Source organism: Hemitrygon akajei, chromosome 18 (assembly GCF_048418815.1).
Source record: "Hemitrygon akajei chromosome 18, sHemAka1.3, whole genome shotgun sequence".
NCBI lineage: Eukaryota > Metazoa > Chordata > Chondrichthyes > Myliobatiformes > Dasyatidae > Hemitrygon > Hemitrygon akajei.
Window position 1 is genome coordinate 3569767 of NC_133141.1, and position 19347 is coordinate 3589113.

The 19347-nt window shown below is 43.0% G+C and overlaps 1 protein-coding gene across 4 annotated transcripts in view; it reads right to left on the reverse strand.

The window, feature by feature from the left end:
- The window catches only part of grnb (granulin b), an 82929-nt gene extending 78657 nt beyond the window's left edge, over window positions 1-4272 (reverse strand). The window contains exons 1-2 of one of the 4 annotated variants that reach the window (XM_073070664.1): window positions 4194-4272; window positions 1794-1869 (exon numbers count right to left, since the gene is read on the reverse strand). The gene's annotated coding sequence lies outside the window, so the exon portion shown is untranslated. Of the gene's footprint in view, window positions 1-1793; window positions 1870-2362; window positions 2427-2761; window positions 2798-4193 lie in introns of those variants that run through there. The other 3 variants (XM_073070667.1, XM_073070666.1, XM_073070665.1) reach the window with 3 other exon arrangements.
- Between the last annotated feature and the right edge of the window lie 15075 nt (window positions 4273-19347).

Here is a 19347-nt window from a genome sequence, read left to right on the forward strand (position 1 = left end):
TCAGGAGGCTGAGGTTTACTTACAGCACATGAACAATTTGCTTAAGTTTTAAGCCACTTGTACAAACTTGCACATTCTAGCTTGTCTGAAATTTATATCAATGAGAGGTGGCATGAAAGAAAAAATGTTGATCTACAGGATCACATTATAAAACATCTTTCATCATAATAACAATGGAGATTATGAAATAGATAGTCATAAAAACTAACCTACCAAAGGATAAATAACTGAAGACAATTTTTTTTTTTTTTGAGGAGAGAATGCAAAAGATCTAGAATAAAAATATTGGATACAAGAGATTCTGCAGATGCTGGAAATCCTGAGCAACACGAAATGCTGGAGACAAGTGAGGTAGCATACGGAGGTGAACGAATGGTCAACATTTTGGGCCAAGACCCTTTCCTCAGGACTGGAAAGGAAGGGTGACAGCCTGAAATGTTGACCATTTATTCCACTCCATAGATGCTGCCTGACGTGCTGAGTTTGTCCAACATTTTGTTTAAGTTTTGCTAAAAATACTGGATTGCTGATTATCAACTCAACATAAAAAAAACAGGCAATATTCCTCATGCTTACAGTAATATTTACCACAGCATTGTGGGGACTCAAAACACTGGAGTTACAGTGGAAGAAAGATGGAATAAAATGCCAAGGACTGCAACATTGAAGTCACCCTAGGTAATCTCTAAGGTAAGGACATGTTCGACACAGCTTTGTGGGCCGAAGGGCCTGTATTGTGCTGTAAGGTTTTCTATGTTTCTAACAGCTATCAAGTTTTAATCTGTAGAAATGGTGAAAGCAAAAATATAGACCAGTACGCCAACAAAATATTAAAAGTAGGATTGTCAAAGTACTTACATGCAACTCCTAGCCATATAAACTCACTAAAATTACCGGTACATTAACTCTACTAGAATCTGGTTAGTCTTAACATCGCAGCTCCTACTAGCAGTACAAAGCACTGGAGGACATGTACAAGAGATTTACAAAAATTGACGTAAGCTACAAGCAAATAGTGAACACAGTAGAGCTTTTATTTAGCAGGAAAAAGAATTGGAGACTTGACAAAGGTCTTTAAATTATGAATTCAATAGCATAGAAATGGACTGAGTGTTTCCATTTGTTAGTGAATCAAACCATAGGCCACATATTCAAGGTTATTCAATCGGATTGTGAAAAAAATTGAGGAGTCATTACTCAATCCTTGGGATGCTGAACCCTACCATAGTAAGCAACTTTCAAACGGAAATCATACAGAAAAGGGAATAGAAAGTAAAATCTAAAAGGCCAAGACATTATAAAACACAAGACAGAACATTCAGCCTATGTTTTTCTTGCTTCTACATTCAATATAATTCCAAATAAATATCAAGTACAACACCATAATGAACAAACCTAAAGATAATGATATTTAACCATGAAGATCAAAAAGGTCTGAATTACATTCCTTTATTTGGACAAACCAGCAACAGTGACTAAGCTGTTCTGTACAGTTAGGAAATAGAAAAGCAGCAGGAAAATTAATTGCAAGTTCTTAATTGTTATCTTGCACCAGAACTTTAGCCTTGGGCTAAGTAGTCAAAGCCCAGATTCCTTTTGGATTTAACCCAAATTAACAACAATTCCATTATCACCATTCCCAGAGGAGAAGTGACCATATAAATTGTTCTGCATGAGGCTACAACACATTTATAGCAGCATTTCTGCACAACACTAATACAGAGCCCAACTTATAGATCAAATACACCAACTTTAATTTACTAATCTATTAAAGAAATACAATGGCATCTCACCCAAGCTTAGTAACTGCAACACTTTGAAGAGAAGGCACTCTTGATGTTTCGAATGCAAGACTCTTAAGATTCAGATCTGAAATCAAATATGAGACAATTGGGTTTTGCAACATTGCATCAACAAACCAGCACTCTCAACAAATTAACCACATTTGGTTAAAAAAGAAATCACATGCAGTGTAACCAATGGCAGAATTTCCCAACAGCCAGATCTTGTTTCGGTACAGAAGTTAATCAGCTCAGATTTGAACATCCCCATTGCTGTGGTTAGGTTTTTCAAAGAAACTCACTTCTCCCTTTCTTGAAGACCTACATGTCTCCATAACCATGGGGCAAGGAATTACCAGAGAAAAAGTTACCATTCGGTGGTTACAAGGACAAACATTAATAGAAAAACTAAATAATATAATCACAGACACTTCACAACTTCAGACAACAGTCACCTCAGATCTAGGTTAAATACAAAGTAGAGCATACTTTGAACACAACATCCACTAGTTGTAGGTGATTCAATGGTTTTCTAATTACTTAATGATATTTTGAGCAGTAGAAAAAAATTGCTAACATACGCAAGCAAGAATGAACCTTATGGAAAGCAAAGCAGGTTGCTTAGTGTGAAGGCCTCTCACACACACCTTCACCACAAATCTGAGTAGCCTGAAGGTTAAAAAAAAAAACGAGATCAGTGGTTCTGTTCATAGAGCTGCGCTTCACTGCCCTCGCATCAACATTTAACCTTAATCTCTTGGATGAAGTTTGCACCTTCTCCCTCTGACCATGTGGTTTTCCTCTAGGCTTTTCCTGGGGACTTGATGATAACTGTGGACTTGATGGACCAAAGGGCCAATTCTTGCGCTGTATGACTGACTCAAATTCAAAGCACAAGCAGGAAATAAAACATATTTTTGAAAAGTAATTGTGTCAGCACATTGTCTAAAATTCAATCTGCTTCCTGGTGCAATACTAACCAGAATCAGTCAGCCCTGCCAATAGATAACAATGCAGAGCAACACGAAGCTCTAATCAGAACTATTTACATCCTGGCTTATTCTGCAATAAAAAGGAGGCAAGTTTTAAAACCACAAGTGGAATGAAATTATTTAAAAACACTCTACAGTACAGGACGGCAGTTTTTGAACTGCTTCCTTTTCTCCAGTGCTTTCTTGTGTGCAATGCAATACCGCCCAGTCTATCACAGTTGAAGCTCTTCTCCCCGCCCCCCCCCCACTGAGCACATCTACAAGAAGCATTGTCCCAGGAAAGCAGCATCCGTCATCAGAGACCCCCACACTATCCAGGCCATGGTCTCTTCTCACTGCTGCCATCAGGGAGGAGGTACAAGAGCCTCAGGAGGACACTAGCAGGTTCAGGAACAGTTATTACCACTCAACCATCAGGCTCTTGAACCAGAGGAGATGGCTTTACTCAGCCCATCACTGAACTGTTCCCACAACCTTGAAAGTCCACTTTCAAGGACTCTTCATCTCATGTCTTGATATTTATTATTGTTATTAATTTTTTCTCATTTTATATTTGCACTGCTTATTGTCTTTTGCACATCAGTGTTTGCCCACCCTGTTGGGTGTGGTCTTTCATTAATTTTATTGGATTTACTGTGAATGCCCAAAAGAAAATGAATAGTTGTACATGATGACATACATGTACTTTGATAATAAATTTACTTTGAACTTTCGATTAGAACCCGGTGTAACGTTAGATAAACTTCTTTGCTGGCCTCCACGCAACCAATATTCACACCCTAGTGTCTAATAAACACAAGAAACACAGTAACATTCCCAATTAACACATTTTATTTGTTAAAACGTATCTACAGCTCCTTAAGGGGTATTAAATTCCTTAAGGGGTATTAAAATATAAATACAGGGCATTGTTCTTTAACAGCGAGTGCATACCAAAATTGCCTGATCTCTAAAGAAGCGACCCAAGTCTGTAGGTCAAATTCTCACTGCCACTAACACTTAACCTAGCTGATAGTTACGTACAGAAACAATGGATCTTTACAAATCAGATGAGTTTGATCACCATCCTGCCAAACAGGACCGCACAATGACAAATATACATAAAACTGTGAAAGTGGACGGAGAAGGAAAGGGCCGGAGACTTTGGGGGGAAGAGACGAGTAGGACAGAGGGGAGCGGGAATGGGGTATGGGGCTAGGAGAGGAGTGGAAAGGCCGAGACGAGGTGGGGGGCGAAGGGGTGGAGACCGGGTGTGGCCTGCGCCCAAACTCCACCCTAGTCTTTTTTTCAGCCACTCTCCCGGGAACAGCGCCATACGCTCTACACCCAACTTTGAACGATCGGCGACCGCCTTGTCACTACTATTACCGCCGCCGCCACCTCGATGAGGATCGGAACCACAGCCAAGCACCAAACTTACCTCCGCACCGACACCGCTCCTCTGCTGCACAGTCCCACCTTCTGCTCCTATTGGTGTAGATACCTGTCACATGAGAAGCACGTGAGCTCCGTGGCTGTGCCGTGTGGTCAAATAGAGAGCGGAGTGGCACGGAGGCGGGGCAAGTGGGCGGGGCTTCCTTACGCTGAAACTTCGAAATGTTAATTTCTTTCTTTTATACTCTTAAGAGTGTTTTAATGACAATAAAGGTGACCCAGGTTTCATCAGGTTTAAATAGTAATGTAAAATTTAAACTAAAAGGAAGGGAAAATACTAGGCATTTATTCATAATATTGTTATTATTATTATTATTATTATTATTATTATTATTATTATTCCAAACTGGATGCAAGTAATACCAACAGGTAAGAACCAACTGCTCTTCTTCAGTGCCCCCCTTCATAAGTGGTCCTTCATAACTTATTCAACCTCGTCCACCTGTTCAAAAAGTAGGCGGACAAGGAAGTCCTCTGATATTTATCATTGTAAATCAATCTTTATTTACTCAGTTGTGAAATAAATTGTTGCTAAGAAAAGCAATGTAAGATTAACATAGTAGGACTTCCTAACTCAGTAGATAGTTTTAAAAGGATTTGTGAATTCACACTGGGAACAGCATGTTCAAAGTTCAGTTTTTTTAAATCACATGCGTTTTTCAACCACCATGGAGTTGTAGAGTTTTAAACAGGCCCTTCAGCCCACTGTCAATGCACTCATCATCATTCCCATCTATACTTATTGAATTGACTTTATTTCTTACATCCTTCATACACATGAGAAGTAAAAATCTTTACGTTACATCTCTGTCTAAATGTGCAATATAGTAATTTACAAATTACTATATATAAATAATAAGTAATAGTATAAATATACAGTCAATGTAACACAAAGTACACTCAAATCAACATGAATTAATCAGTCTGATGGCCTGGTGGAAGAAGCTGTCCTGGAGCCTGTTGGTCCTGGCTTTTATGCTGCGGTACCATTTCCCGGATGGTAGCAGCTGGAACAGTTTGTGGTTGGGGTGACTCGGGTCTCCAATGATCGATCCTATGGTCCCTTTTACACACCTGTCCTCGTAAATGCCCTGAATCATGGGAAGTTCACAACTACAGATGCGCTGGGCTGTCCGTACCACTCTCTGCAGAATCCTGCAATTAAGGGAGGTACAGTTCCCATTCCAGGCAGTGATGCAGCCAGTCAGGATGCTCTCAGTTGTGCCCCTGTAGAAAGTTCTTAGGATTTGGGGGCCTATACCAAACTTCCTCAGCTATCTGAGGTGAAAGAGGAGCTGTTGTGCCTTTTTCACCACACAGCTGGTGTGTACAGACCACGTGAGGTCCTCGGTGATGTGGACGCCGAGGAAGCTGAAGCTGTTTACCCTCTCAACCACAGATCCATTGATGTCAATAGGGGTTAGCCTGTCTCCATTCCTCCTGTAATCCACGACCAGCTCCTTTGTTTTTGCAATATTGAGGGAGAGGTTGTTTTCTTGACACCACTGTGTCAGAGAGATAACTTCTTCCCTGTAGGCCACCTCGTTATTGTTTGAGATAAGGTCAATCAATGTAGTATTGTTGGCAAATTTAATTAACTGATTAGAGCTGTGGGTGGCAACACAGTCATGGGTATACAGGGAGTAAAGTACACATCCATGAGGGGCTTCTGTGTTGAGAGTCAGAGGGTTGGAGGTGATCTTACAACCTGCTGGCGATCTGACTGGAAATCCAGGATCCAGCTGCATAATTATACAATTATAACTACTTAGTTTGTTATGGGCCGTGTCATATGATGTAGATGATCATGGTCTCATGACCATGATTGTTCCTGCAAATTTTTCTACAGAAATAGTTTGTCATTGCCGCCTCCTGGGCAGTGTCTTTACAAGATGGGTGACCCCAATCATTATAAATACTCTTCAGAGATTGTCTGCCCGGTGTCAGTGGTCGCATGACCAGGGTTTGTGATCTGCACTGCCTGCTCATACCACCTGCTCCCATGGCCTCACGTGACTCTGATCAGGGAGCTAAGCAGGTACCATACCTTGCCCAAGGGTGACCTGCAAGCTAGCTGAGGGAAGGAGAACTTTATATCTCCTTTGGTAGAGACGTATCTCCAACCCATGTCTGACTCTATTTAATAACAAAAGTAAATATTTTGCTGTCAGCATCTTAGCAATTTGGAGACGCCAGAAACTGCATTAAAATTTGCAGTGTTTCTTAACAACCATGCTGAAATTTTGTAGGAGAGAGAAACCACAGAGTTTGAATGTTATTTAATTTACAATTTTCCTAACATATTTCTAGCATTATCCAGAATACAAAAAAAAATTCCCGAAAGTAGCATCAAAATGTGAAACTTAATGTACAAAGAAAATGAGTGCCCAACACAATATGATAGTGAGATTTCAGCCTTCTCCACACCAAGTTTTACATTCAACCAATTAATATGACAGAAAACCCCTTGACAAGGATGTGAAAGGCTGGAATTAAATCTACAGTGTCAGGACTTACAGATGCATTGACATCCATTTTATTGCAATTTGCAAATAAGCTAATGCAAAGCTTTTTCAGATAAATAAGAATTGCTTGGTTACGTAACTTATCGTTGAATAAAGAAACTATCACCAAAACTATCACAGAATGATCAAGGATCAAAGATCAACTTCATTCGCCATATACATTTACACATAATTCAGAATTTGCAGTGGTGTTAGTCAGGCAAGATATGCACCACAAAGCAACATTCAACAATTATAAAGAATTATATAAAATATAGAAATTATACTACAGATATGGAATAAAATGTGCATAAGTACATAAATATCAGTATGTATTCATAATGTAAACAACATTATTTAAAGTGGTTTAAAGTGTTTACAGTGCAGTGTGGTGACTGAGGTCATAGAAAGTGGGGGTGGTGGGGATCTAATTAGAATGGTTGATCAGATTAATTGCGTGAGGAAAGAAACATTTAAGATGGTAAGACATTTTTGTTTTTATAGCCCTATAGTACCTTCCAAAAGGGAGCTTTGCAGTTATAGTATTTCTACATTTTAATGTATTTGCATGCAATAGAAGTCCTAATAAAGGTGTAAAGTATTAAAATAAATTTTGTTTCTTCATCCATTTGAAGTGGCTATACATTTATTTCTCTGGTCATGAAATAATATATGAAGTGTTTGCTCTTGAAAAGGATTACAATTTTCACTTCTGGGATTTTTCAATTTATGAGGGCGTTTTGTTCAAGGAGAATTTGCAAATTGGCTACACATTAGTGCTTCTGCCTCCCAGCTATGGTGGCCCAAGGGCTATCCTGACCTTGAGTCCTGTTTGTGCACAGTTTCCACATTCTCTCCATGATGGCTGTGATGCTCTGATTTACTGTTATGTATCAAAAGTGTGCTGGCATGTTTATTAGCCACTCTATATTACCCCTTGGTTATTTATTTCAAGATATAGCATGGAACAGGCCCTTCTGGTCCTACACTAAGTGCACTGCAGATGCTGTGGTCAAAGCAACACGTACAACACACTGAAGGAACTCAGCAGGTCGGACAGCATCTGTGGAAACGAGCAGTCAACGTTTCGGGCCGAGACCCTTCGTCAGGACTGAAGATGGAGGGTACAGGGGCCCTAACCCCATCCTCCCGTCACCACAACAGGGACCGTGTTCCCCTTGTCCTCACCACCCCACCAGCCTCCGGATCCAGCATATTATCCTCCGCAACTTCCGCCACCTTCAACAGGACCCCACCACTAAGGACATCTTTCCCTCTCTACCTTTCTCTGCTTTTCGCAGGGATCGTTCACTCCATTACTGCCTGGTCCACACGTCCCTCCCCACAGATCTCCCACCTGGCACTTATCCCTGCAAGCGTAAGTGCTACACCTGTCCCTACACCTCATCTCTTACCACCATTCAGGGCCCCAAGCAGTCCTTTCAGGTGAGGTAACACTTCACTTGTGAGTCTGTTGGAGTAATCTATTGCATCCGGTGCTCCCGGTGCGGCCTCCTCTACATCAGCGAGACCCGACGCAGATTGGGGGACCGCTTCGTCAAGCACCTGCACTCCGTCCGACACAACAGACAGGATCTCCCGGTTGCCACCCACTTCAACTCTGCTTCACATTCCCATTTGGGTATGTCATGATGCCACTGCCATGATGAGGCCAAACTCAGGCTGGAGGAGCAACACCTCATATACTGTCAGGGTAGTCTCCAGCCCCTTGGCATGAACATTGCCAACTTCTGGTAATTCCCTCCCTCTCCCTTCCCCCATCCCACTTTCACTCTGTCTCCTCTTCCAGCTGCCTATCACCTCTCTCATGATTCTGCCTTCTTCTACTACCCATAGTGCTTTCCACTTACATTCCTTCTTCACCTCTCCTGCCTTTCCCCTCCCTGCTTCCCCTTGATCTTTCCTCTGATTGGTTTTTCACCTGGCACCTACCAGCCTTCTCCTTCCCACTTTCCCCCCACCTTCTTTATGGGGCCCCTGCCCCCTCCCTCTTTAGTCCTGATGAAGGGTCTCGGCCCAAAACGTTGACTGCTCGTTTCCACGACTGTCCGACCTGCTGAGTTCCTCCGCGTGTTGTACATGTTTCTTCTGGTCCTTCAAGCCACATCACCTGGAACCCCTGACAACCACCGATTTAACCCTAACCTAATCATGGGACAATTTACAATGACCAATTAACCTATAAACCAGTATATCTTTGAATTGTGGGAGGAAACCAGAGCACCCAGAGGAAACCCACACATTCCACGGGGAGAATGTACAGACTCCTTACAGAGGACACTGGAATTGAACTCTGAACTCCAATGCCCGAGCTGTAATAGCGTCATGCTAACTGCTGCACTATTGTGGCACCCGTGGTGTAGGTTAATAGCCAAAGCATTAACAAGGGTTTTATTGGCATGTGTGAGAAAGAATACATTACAGGGGTATGAGGAAATAAAGATTATTGCTACAACCAATGGTGCTCTATTTCCCATGGCCAATTAGTCAGATAGTCACACCACAATTATGGGCTGCACTGACAGGAAGGAAATTATGAATCGCAAAATGAATCAGTAGATTGCAATTAGGAATTCACCGTGGCGATCTCCTCTCAAGTAGAAACACAAATGATTCTGCAGATGCTGGAAATCCAAAGTAACACAGACAAACTGCTGGAGGAACTCAGCAGGTCAGGTAGTATCCATGAAGAGGGATAAAGAGCCAACGTTTTGAGCTGAGACCAGGTCATGAGGGCTCTCAGCTCGAAATGGCAGCTCTTTATTTCTCTCCATAGATGCTGACTGACCTGCAGAGATCCTCTATCATTTTGTGTGTGTCCTATCAAATATATATACCATGTTGCTGGTAGGGATCACACCCAAGGAAAAACAACAAAAGCAAATTTTTGGCACCATGGTTGGCTCTGGTGAACAGGAGTAGGTGTGGTGCAGGATGTGGGTGAAGACTAGGAGTACTACAGTGATAATGGGCTCAATCGTGATTTCAACTCTGTGGCCATAAATAAGATTCTCAAATTGTATGTTACTTTCCTGGTGCCAGGGTCAGAGATGACTTGTAGCAGCTATAGGACATTCTGAAAGGGAAGGTAAACAGCTAGAATCATGGTCAACATTGGCACTGACAATAAACAGAGGGATTGGATCTCAACACGAAGTTAGGTCATAGGTTAAACAGCAATTGTCATATTTGGATAATTTCCCATGCTACATGTTAATGAGCATGGAAGTAAGAGGATGGCACAGGGAATAGAACACAGAATAGAAATACAGTTGGAAAGAGCTGTAGTCAAGTATAGAAGAAATGCAATGTCAAAGTAAGCAGACGTTGACATAGAGGATAGGAAAGGCTTTGGAGGATTTGATGAACAGTTCAAATCTGTGGTACCCTGAAGGTGGCAACAAATGCTGATAGGGTAAAGAAGAAGAACTATGGTATACCTCTGGTAATTTTATTTCCTCCCACTTCTCTCTTCTTCTATTCCCCACTCTGGCCTCTTATCTCTTCTCCTCACCTGCCTATCACTCCCCTGGGTCCCCTCCTCCCCCACTTTCTCCTATGGTCCACTATTCTCTCCTATCAGACTCCTTCCTCTCCAGCCCTTTACCTTTCCCACCCACCTGGCTTCACCCATCACCTTCCAGCTATACTCACTCCCCTCCCCCCACCTTTTTATTCTGGTGTCTTCACCATTTCTTTCCAGTCATGAAGAAGGGTCTCAGCCAAAATGGTCGACTGTTTATTCATTTCCATAGATGCTGCCTGACCTGCTGAGTTCCTCCAGCATTTTATGTGTTACTGATACACAGCTTTACAGTACTGTAATACTATTGGTAGTGTTCTAACTTGTTCTGTATTTCATTTAAGTACACAATTTGTTACTCAGTTTGTCTTTTTTTTATATATACTTAACTATTTCCATTAAACTTTGGCTAATTGTGGCAGCTGTTTAATTGGGCCAACATGTACTAGTCCTGATGTGCCTCAATTACCTGGAATCCACTGTACTACCACAATTACTGGACACCTTAAATAAATTGTATAATTGCCTTTACAACTTATTACCCCCCAGCTTCTTACTTCATCACCCCCCACCCCACCCATTTGGTTTTACCTATCACTTTTTAGCTTGCCTTCCTTCTCCTCCCCACATCTTATCTGGCATCCTTCCCCCTTACTTTCCAGTCCTTAAGAAGGGTCTCGGTTGTTTGTTCATTTCCAGAGATGCTGCCTGACCTGTTGAGTTCCTCCAGCATTTTGTGTGTGTTACTCTGGATTTCCAGAATCTTTTGTGTCTATGGTATGCTTGCCTACATAGGTTAGGCTAGAATATGAAAATTGGGATGTTATGTTGCAACTTTACAAAACACTGCTTAGACCCCACTGGGAGTACTGTGTGCAGTTCTGATCACCGCACTATAGGAAGAATGTGATTGTGCTGGAGAATGTGCTGAAGAAATTTTGTAATTGCTGGGCTTTAGTTATGGGGAATGATTTGTGTTCCTTTGACCTTGAACACCTAATGATGAAATGCCATTCTATTTACCTAGGGAGTCCTCATCCGTGATCCTTGCTGGAGTTTACATACCACCAGCGGCTGAGTATTATCAAGCTCTTGAGATACTGCATGATGCCATCTGTAAATGAGAAACTGTCCATCCCGACACATTTCAAATCATAGTCAGGGACTTCAGTCAGGCTTGTTTGAAGAAAACCTGCCCAATTACAATCAGCATATAACCTGTAGCACCAAAGGTCCCAACACAGAGGACCACTGTTACACTAAAATAGGGAATGCGAACCATTCCATGCCCAGACTGCATTTCAGTAAATCTGATTATTTTGCTGTCCTTCTCCTACCTGCATACAGGCAGAGACTAAAGAGCAAAACTCCAGAGATTCGGACAACAAAGAGGTGGTCACAGGAGGCAGAGGAGCAACTACAGGACTGCTTCAAGTCGGTGGACTGGACTGTGTTCAAGGACTCAACTGTGGATCTGAACGAATATACCATGGTTGTTGCAGACTTTATAAAAACAGTTGTATATTTAGAGCAAACACAAGGAAATCTGCAGATGCTGGAAATTCAAACAACACACACAAAATGCTGGTGGAACACAGCAGGCCAGGCAGTATCTATAAGGAGAAGCACTGTCGACGTTTCGGGCCGAGACCCTTTGTCAGGTCGAAACGAAGGGTCTCGGCCCGAAACATCGACAGTGCTTTTCCTTATAGATGCTGCCTGGCCTGCTGTGTTCCACCAGCATTTTGTGTGTATATTTAAAGGTCCAGGTACAATCTCTGGAAAGCTATCTCACAGGCAAAGTGGCAATTCTGGATTAAACTTAAATCAATGAAGGATGCTCAATAGAGTTTGAATGCGATCACCTCTCATAAAGTGAAATCAAGCAATATAGGTGACAACAGCGCTTCGCTTCCAGACGAGCTCAATCCCTTCTATGCTTGCTTTGACAATCAAAACATGGTTAAACAATCAAAACAAGCTACTACAAGCCCCAATGGTCCTGTGATTTCAGTCTCTGAGCCTGATATGCGAGTCCATGGAAGGCATCCAGCCCAGATGAGGTGCCTTATCAAGTACTAAAGACCTGTACTGATCAACTGGCTGGAGTGTCACTGAGATCTTTAACCTCTCATTTCGGCAGTCTGAGGTATCCACCTGCTTCAAGCAAGCTTCACTTACACCGATGTCTCGGAAGAAAGTGGTAATCTGCCTCAATGACTATCGTCCAGTAGCACTTACATCCACAGTGATGAAGTGCTTTGAGAGGTTGGTGAAGAAACATATCAACTGCCGCCTGAGAAGTGACTTGGATTCACTCCAGTTTGCCTACTGGCACAACAGGTCCGCAGCAGGTGCCATTTCATTGACTCTTCACTCAACCCTGGAACATCTGGACAGCAAAGGTACATACATCAGGATGCTCCTTATTGACTACAACTTGGCATTCAATGCCATCATTCCCCTCAATCAATAAGCTTCAAGACCTTGGCCTTAATATCTCCTTGTGCAATTGGATGCTCAATTTCCTCACTTACAGACCCCAGTCAGCTTGGATTAGCAACAACATCTCCTCCACAATCTCTGTCAGCACAGGTGCACCACCAGGCTGTGTGCTTAACCCCCTTATAGGAGGGAGGTAGAAAATCTGGCTGAGTGGTGCCACAACAACACCTCTTGCGCAAGGTTGAAATCTGTTCAATTTGAATAATTCAGTTTGAATAATTTGTTAAAAGAGTTAAAATAATTAAGTTAATGTGAATATCATTTCATGTTGAGAAGAAAGGGATATTATTTTAAAAACATGTAAATTTGTTTAGTTGAAAATTCTGAGAATCTGTGTGCAAGGTATTCTCTTATAGTATTGAGTACGGACTTGTAAAATCTTGCGTTCAATCTTCAGCACATAATTGATTGCTCATGCCTTCCATTGGCGAATTGGAACATTTATGTTCTCAGAAATCTGTTAAGTACTTTTTCTCCAAAGTTCTCTATAATTCTTTGAGATATATATTTGTTTTAAACTGTAGAAAATGGCTGTTTTCACCCACGTGGCTTATATTATTGAAGTGTTAAAGCTGCATGAAGACAGTGCCATAAGCACACAGTGGAACTGTTTGGATGCATAGTATTCCTAATAAAAGGTGATAGTTTATTGGTTCCTTAAGGTTGTTATAGCTGGGGGTGGTAATAGGGACAAGCTCCCACTATATATTAAGTGCTCCCAATGGTGTTCGCCTCAAATAGCCTCTGACAGCCAAGTGCAGCTCCTGGTCTTCACATGTGGCTTAGCTGCTAAGCTCGGCGGAACCGTTTCTACTGACAGGAGAAGGAGCAAAGGCGGATTACTGGCGCCTCATGACCAGACATTTTGGATAGATGGGGTTCATCAGCCGTGGTTGGCAGCTCATCTAGGAGAAGGAAAACTTTGATCTCAAACCTCCGCTGCCTTGCGGCTGTATCCACTCACGGGGAAGGCTTTGGGAGTAAACCCCCAAGGGAAAAATCCAGAGCTGGAGTCTCTGTGGCAGTCCTACGCTGAGTTCAATGTTCACTGGCAACTCCTACAATGCTGCTGGTGTCAAAACTGTATTGGTCTCTGCCGTTTCTTTGGGTTCATGAGATTCATGGAGAGGGGGAGCTTGCTCTCCATATCGTACTGTCCAGGCTTACATATCTAAATAGCTAGGATGCAATATCCATGGTCAACTCTGACCAACAGAGGCCTTAGTTTATTGGAGTATTTTTATATTTTGTGTTATATTTTTGATTATTTAGAATTGAAATAATATGTTCCCATGGAATAACAGAAATGATTGTTAAACCAAAAAAGGCCTGAATGTTAAATGACTATCAGTATAAATGGGAAAAGAATTGAACTTGATTCAATGCACATTTCATTGCCTATTGTTATACAGTTAACTGGATGTGCTGTAATTTATTTTGATTCACCATAAAATTACTGAGGAGTAAACAGTACAGTGTATATGTTTCATTCAGATCTCCCTTTTTCAGGGGTACAATATCAGCAAGACCAAGGAGCTGAATTTTGATTTCAAGAGAAGGAAACCGTAGGTCCGTGAGTCAGTCCTCACCGTAGGATCAGAGATGGAGAAGGTCAACAACTTTAAGAACCTCAGTCTAATTATTTTGGAGGATCTGTCCTGGGCGCAGCATTTAAGTGCAATTATGAATAAAGCACGGCAGCACCTTTACTTTCTTAGGAGTTTGCAAGGATTCAGCATGAATTCTAAAACTTCGATAAACTTGTATAGATCTGTGGGGGAGAGTATATTGACTGGCTGCATCACAGCCTGATATGAAAATACCATATCCCTTGAAAGGAAAATCCTTCAAAAAGTCATGGATACAACCCAGTTCATCACAGGTAAAGCTCCCCCAGACCACTGAGCACATTGACATGAAACGCTGTCGCAAGAAAGCAGCATCCATCATCAGAGACCCCCACCACCTGGGTCATGCTCTCTTCTTGTTGCTGCCATCAGGAAGAAGGTACAGGAGCCTCAGGACTCACACCACCAAGTCAGGAACATTATTATCTCTCATACATCACGTTCTTGAACGAGAGGGATAACGTCACCCAACTTCACTGCACCCATTACTGAAATGTTCCCAAAACCTACGGACTCACTTTCAAGGACTCTTCATCTCATGTTTTTGATATTTATTGCTTATTTATTTATTGTTATATTTCTTTCTTTTTGTATTTGCACATTTTGTTGTGCTTTGTACACTGGTTGAACGCCCAAGTTGGTGCGGTCTTTGATTTGTTATGAGTGATGAACAGACCTGATGGACAATGGGGTACAGAGTTAACCATTCCCCCCCCCCGAGAAACACGAACTATTACTGTTGCTATGCTGACCATGAGAGAGAGATAAAGCCCAGGCAAGAACATCTGTGACAGATAAGAGATGGGGAGAAATCGCTGATTAACCGTATTGTGACTCCTTTTTGAATTATTTACTGTTTCGCTGCAAGGACAATAGTTTGCTCATAAACATTCCTCAGTGGACTGAAGGAGTGGCCTTATTTGATGGACACAGTCATTCAGGAGTGATGGATAGCTGAGTCCCTGTGAGTAGGGATAAAAGACAGGTCTGGAGAGACACCCTCCAGACATGCCAGTGGACACTGACTGAGTGTTGGGAACCCACAGGAAAGGTGGGGGCTTCGGAGACCGAACCAGGAGATCGGTCAGTTGAGCTCACAGTGTTACAGCAGGGCCGGTGGGGACTTGTGTGTGTGTCCACTCATGCCAGAGTGACGAGTCCACCACAGAAGAACGGTCTAGCAGAAGGACGGAGAGGTCATAACTGAATGACCACACCGATACGACGGATTAAGAAAGCAAAGGAAGGTTTGCCTGACTGTAGCTGTTACATCTTGCTCACTCTCTCTCCAACGATTACAATACAACAACCATAACTACATCAGCACTTATGAACTGAACTGAACTTTATACTTTTCTATGACAATTTATTTACCCCAAGACATCGATAGTGCTTGTTTATTATTGATTATTATTATTCCTACACTTTTAGGTTTATTACTGCTAACTTGTTTTATATGTATATTTGCATTATTGATATGGTTTTTGCTTATTTTTATTAATAAACACCTTTAGTTTGGTACCACCAGACTCCAACGAATTCTTCTTTCTCTGCTGGTTAGACACCCAGTTACGGGGTACGTAACAGATTCTGTTATGGTTATTATTCTTTAATGGATTTATTGAGTATGCCTGCAAGAAAATGAATCTCAGAGTTGTTTATGGTGACATATATGTACTTTGAACTTTGAACTTAGAGACTGGATAAGCTGGGCCTGTTTTCCCTGGAGCAAAGAAGCCTGAAGGGAATATGAAATCTGATGGTGATTGCCCAATGGAGAGATGTATAAAATTATAAGAGGCATAGATAGTGTGGATAGTCAGAATCATTTCCCCATGGTACAGGGATATCAAAAACAAGAGAGCAGAGGTTTAAGATGAGAGCTAGGAGATTTAAAGGGGATTTATGGGAAAAGCTTTGGACACAGATTAGGTGACAGAATCAAAAACAATCACCAAGTTTGAGTCATTTAGACAAACAAGGTATAGAAGGATACAAACCTAATTCAGGCAAATGGAGCTGGTGAGATGGGGAGAAAAAGGTCAGTACAAACATGATGGCCAATGGGCCAGCTTCTGAACTGTACAACTTTATGACTGGCTGTAAAGAAGGCATTTTACAACAGGAAGCTTAACCAGTAAAGCAACTGAGCATAGAGCATTGATCCAGCTGAACACGGTACATAGACATGATAATAATAATAGTGTTGCAATTACAAAGGGATGAGTGACAGAGGAGTAAACCTCTGTTCATCATTCAGCTGTAGAGAATTGTACAGAAGTCTTAGACACTGTATACAGCCAGGGTGCACAGTACTGAAGTAGTTTTGTGTATTGTACTGTATTGCTGCTGGAAAGAAATACATTTCATGAACCATAGAACCATAGAACACTACAGCACAGTACAGGCCCTTCAGCCCTCCATGTTGTGCCGACCCATATAATCCTTAAAAAAAAGTACTAAACCCACACTACCCCATAACCCTCCATTTTTCTTTCATCCATGTGCCTGTCCAAGAGGCTCTTAAATACCCCTAATGTTTTAGCCTCCACCACCATCCCTGGCAAGTCATTCCAGGCACTCACAACCCTCTGTGTAAAAAACTTACCCCTGATGTCTCGCCTAAACTTCCCTCCCTTAATTTTGTACATATGACATGTGTGAGTGATGATAAACCTGATTCTGATCTGCGTCTCAATTGTAGACTGAGATTGGGAAGGGGGAAGGGAGAGCGGAGGGAGCGGGAAGCACCAGAGAGACATTCTGCAATGATCAATAAACCAATTGTTTGGGATTAAATGACCAAATTATTGTCATTTCGACCAAAAGGAGATGGTTATTTCTTCAGGGGTTTGATTGAGACACGACTGCGCAAGTGTGTGGATGTCAGCCAGTTAGAACAGAGAGAAGAGTTTAAAAGGAGACAGTTTTATAGAGTAGGCTTCAGAGTAGAGGGAAATAGAGTAGGAGGGCTTTGGCGATAATGGGTTGAGGCGAGGTAGGTTGCTTGTGTAGAATACAGATAGGTAGTTTGTGTGTGAGGCCAGTTTTCTGTGCTCACTGTCAGATGTGGGAGGTCCTGGAGTCTCCCAGCCTCCCGGACGGCCATATCTGCACCAGGTGCATCGAGCTGCAGCTCCTTAGGGACTGCGTTAGGGAACTGGAGATGCAGCTCGATGACCTTCGTCTGGTCAGGGAGAGTGAGGAGGTGATAGATAGGAGCTATAGGCAGGTAGTCACACCGGGGCCTTGGGAGACAGACAAGTGGGTAACAGTCAGGAGTGAGAAGGGCAAGAGTCAGATACTAGAGAGTACCCCTATGGCTGTCCCCCTTAACAATAAGTACTCCTGTTTGAGTACTGTTGGGGGGGGGACCTACCTGGGGGTAGCAACAGTGGCCACACCTCTGGCACAGAGTCTGGCCCTGTGGCTCAGAAGGGTAGGGAAAGGAAGAGGAAGGCAGCAGTGATAGGGGACTCTATAGTCAGGGGGTCAGACAGGCGATTCTGTGGACGCAGGAAAGAAACGCGGATGGTAATTTGCCTCCCAGGTGCCAGGGTCCGGGACGTTCCTGATCGCATCCACGACATCCTAAAGTGGAAGGTGAACAGCCAGAGGTCGTGGTACATATTGGTACCAACGACGTAGGTAGGAAAAGGGAGGAGATCCTGAAAACAGACTACAGGGAGTTAGGAAGGAAGTTGAGAAGCAGGACCTCAAAGGTAGTAATCTCGGGATTACTGCCTGTGCCACGTGACAGTGAGAATAGGAATAGAATGAGGTGGAGGATAAATGGGTGGCTGAGGGATTGGAGCAGAGGGCAGGGATTCAGATTTCTGGATCATTGGGACCTTTTTTGGGGCAGGTGTGACCGGTACAAAAAGGACGGGTTGCGCTTGAATCCCAGGGGGACCAATATCCTGGCAGGGAGGATTGCTAAGGCTGTTGGGGAGAGTTTAAACTAGGATTGTTGGGGGGTGGGAACCCAACTGAAGAGATGGAGGAAGAGGCGGTTGGCTCACAAATAGAGAAAGCTTGGAGACAGTGTGAGAGGGAGGATAGGCAGGTGATAGAGAAGGGATACGCTTAAACCGATGGTTTGAGATGTGTCAATTTTAATGCAAGGAGTATGAATAAAGCGGATGAGCTTAGAGCGTGGATCAGTGCTTGGAGCTATGATGTTGTGGCCATTACAGAGACTTGGATGGCTCAGGGGCAGGAATGGTTACTTCAAGTGCCAGGCTTTAGATATTTCAGAAAGTACAGGGAGGGAGACAAAAGAGGTGGGGGCATGGCACTGTTGATCAGAGACAGTGTCACGGCTGCAGAAAAGGAGGAAGTCATGGAGGGATTGTCTACTGAGTCTCTGTGGGTGGAAGTTAGAAACAGGAAGGGGTTGATAACTCTGCTGGGTGTATTTTTATAGACCTCCCAATAGTAACAGGGACATCGAGGAGCAGATAGGCAGACAGATTCTTCATGGTTTGGCTTTGCAAACGAAGATTTAGGTAGGGGGCTGCCCACGTCTGCTGCTGGTCGGGGAGGATAGGCCTGCGCAATGTTTTTTTAGGTGGAATGCAATGTGCATGGTACTGGCCTTACCATTTACACCCAGGGTTCATCTGCCATAGCCTAGCAACCTGGGACGGTGACAGCGAGGTCCTCGGGTCGTAGGAGTTACGTCGGAGTGTCCTTCTCCTGAGTGGATGGCCTGACAAAGCTGACGAGCCCCACCTGCCCATGTTTGGTGTCAGAGTTGTCCTTCTCTTAGGCTGACTGCCAACCAAGGCTAACAAGACCAGCCTACCCATCCAGTTATACCGCCGGACACTCGCGCCATGACATAGCAAGCTCAGTGGAAGCGGTGGGGGGCACCGATGAGAAGGTGTTGCTACGAATGCAGTAGTGTAGGAGAGGCCATTTGCAGTGGCCTCCTGCCTAGCAAGCCAGACAGTGACC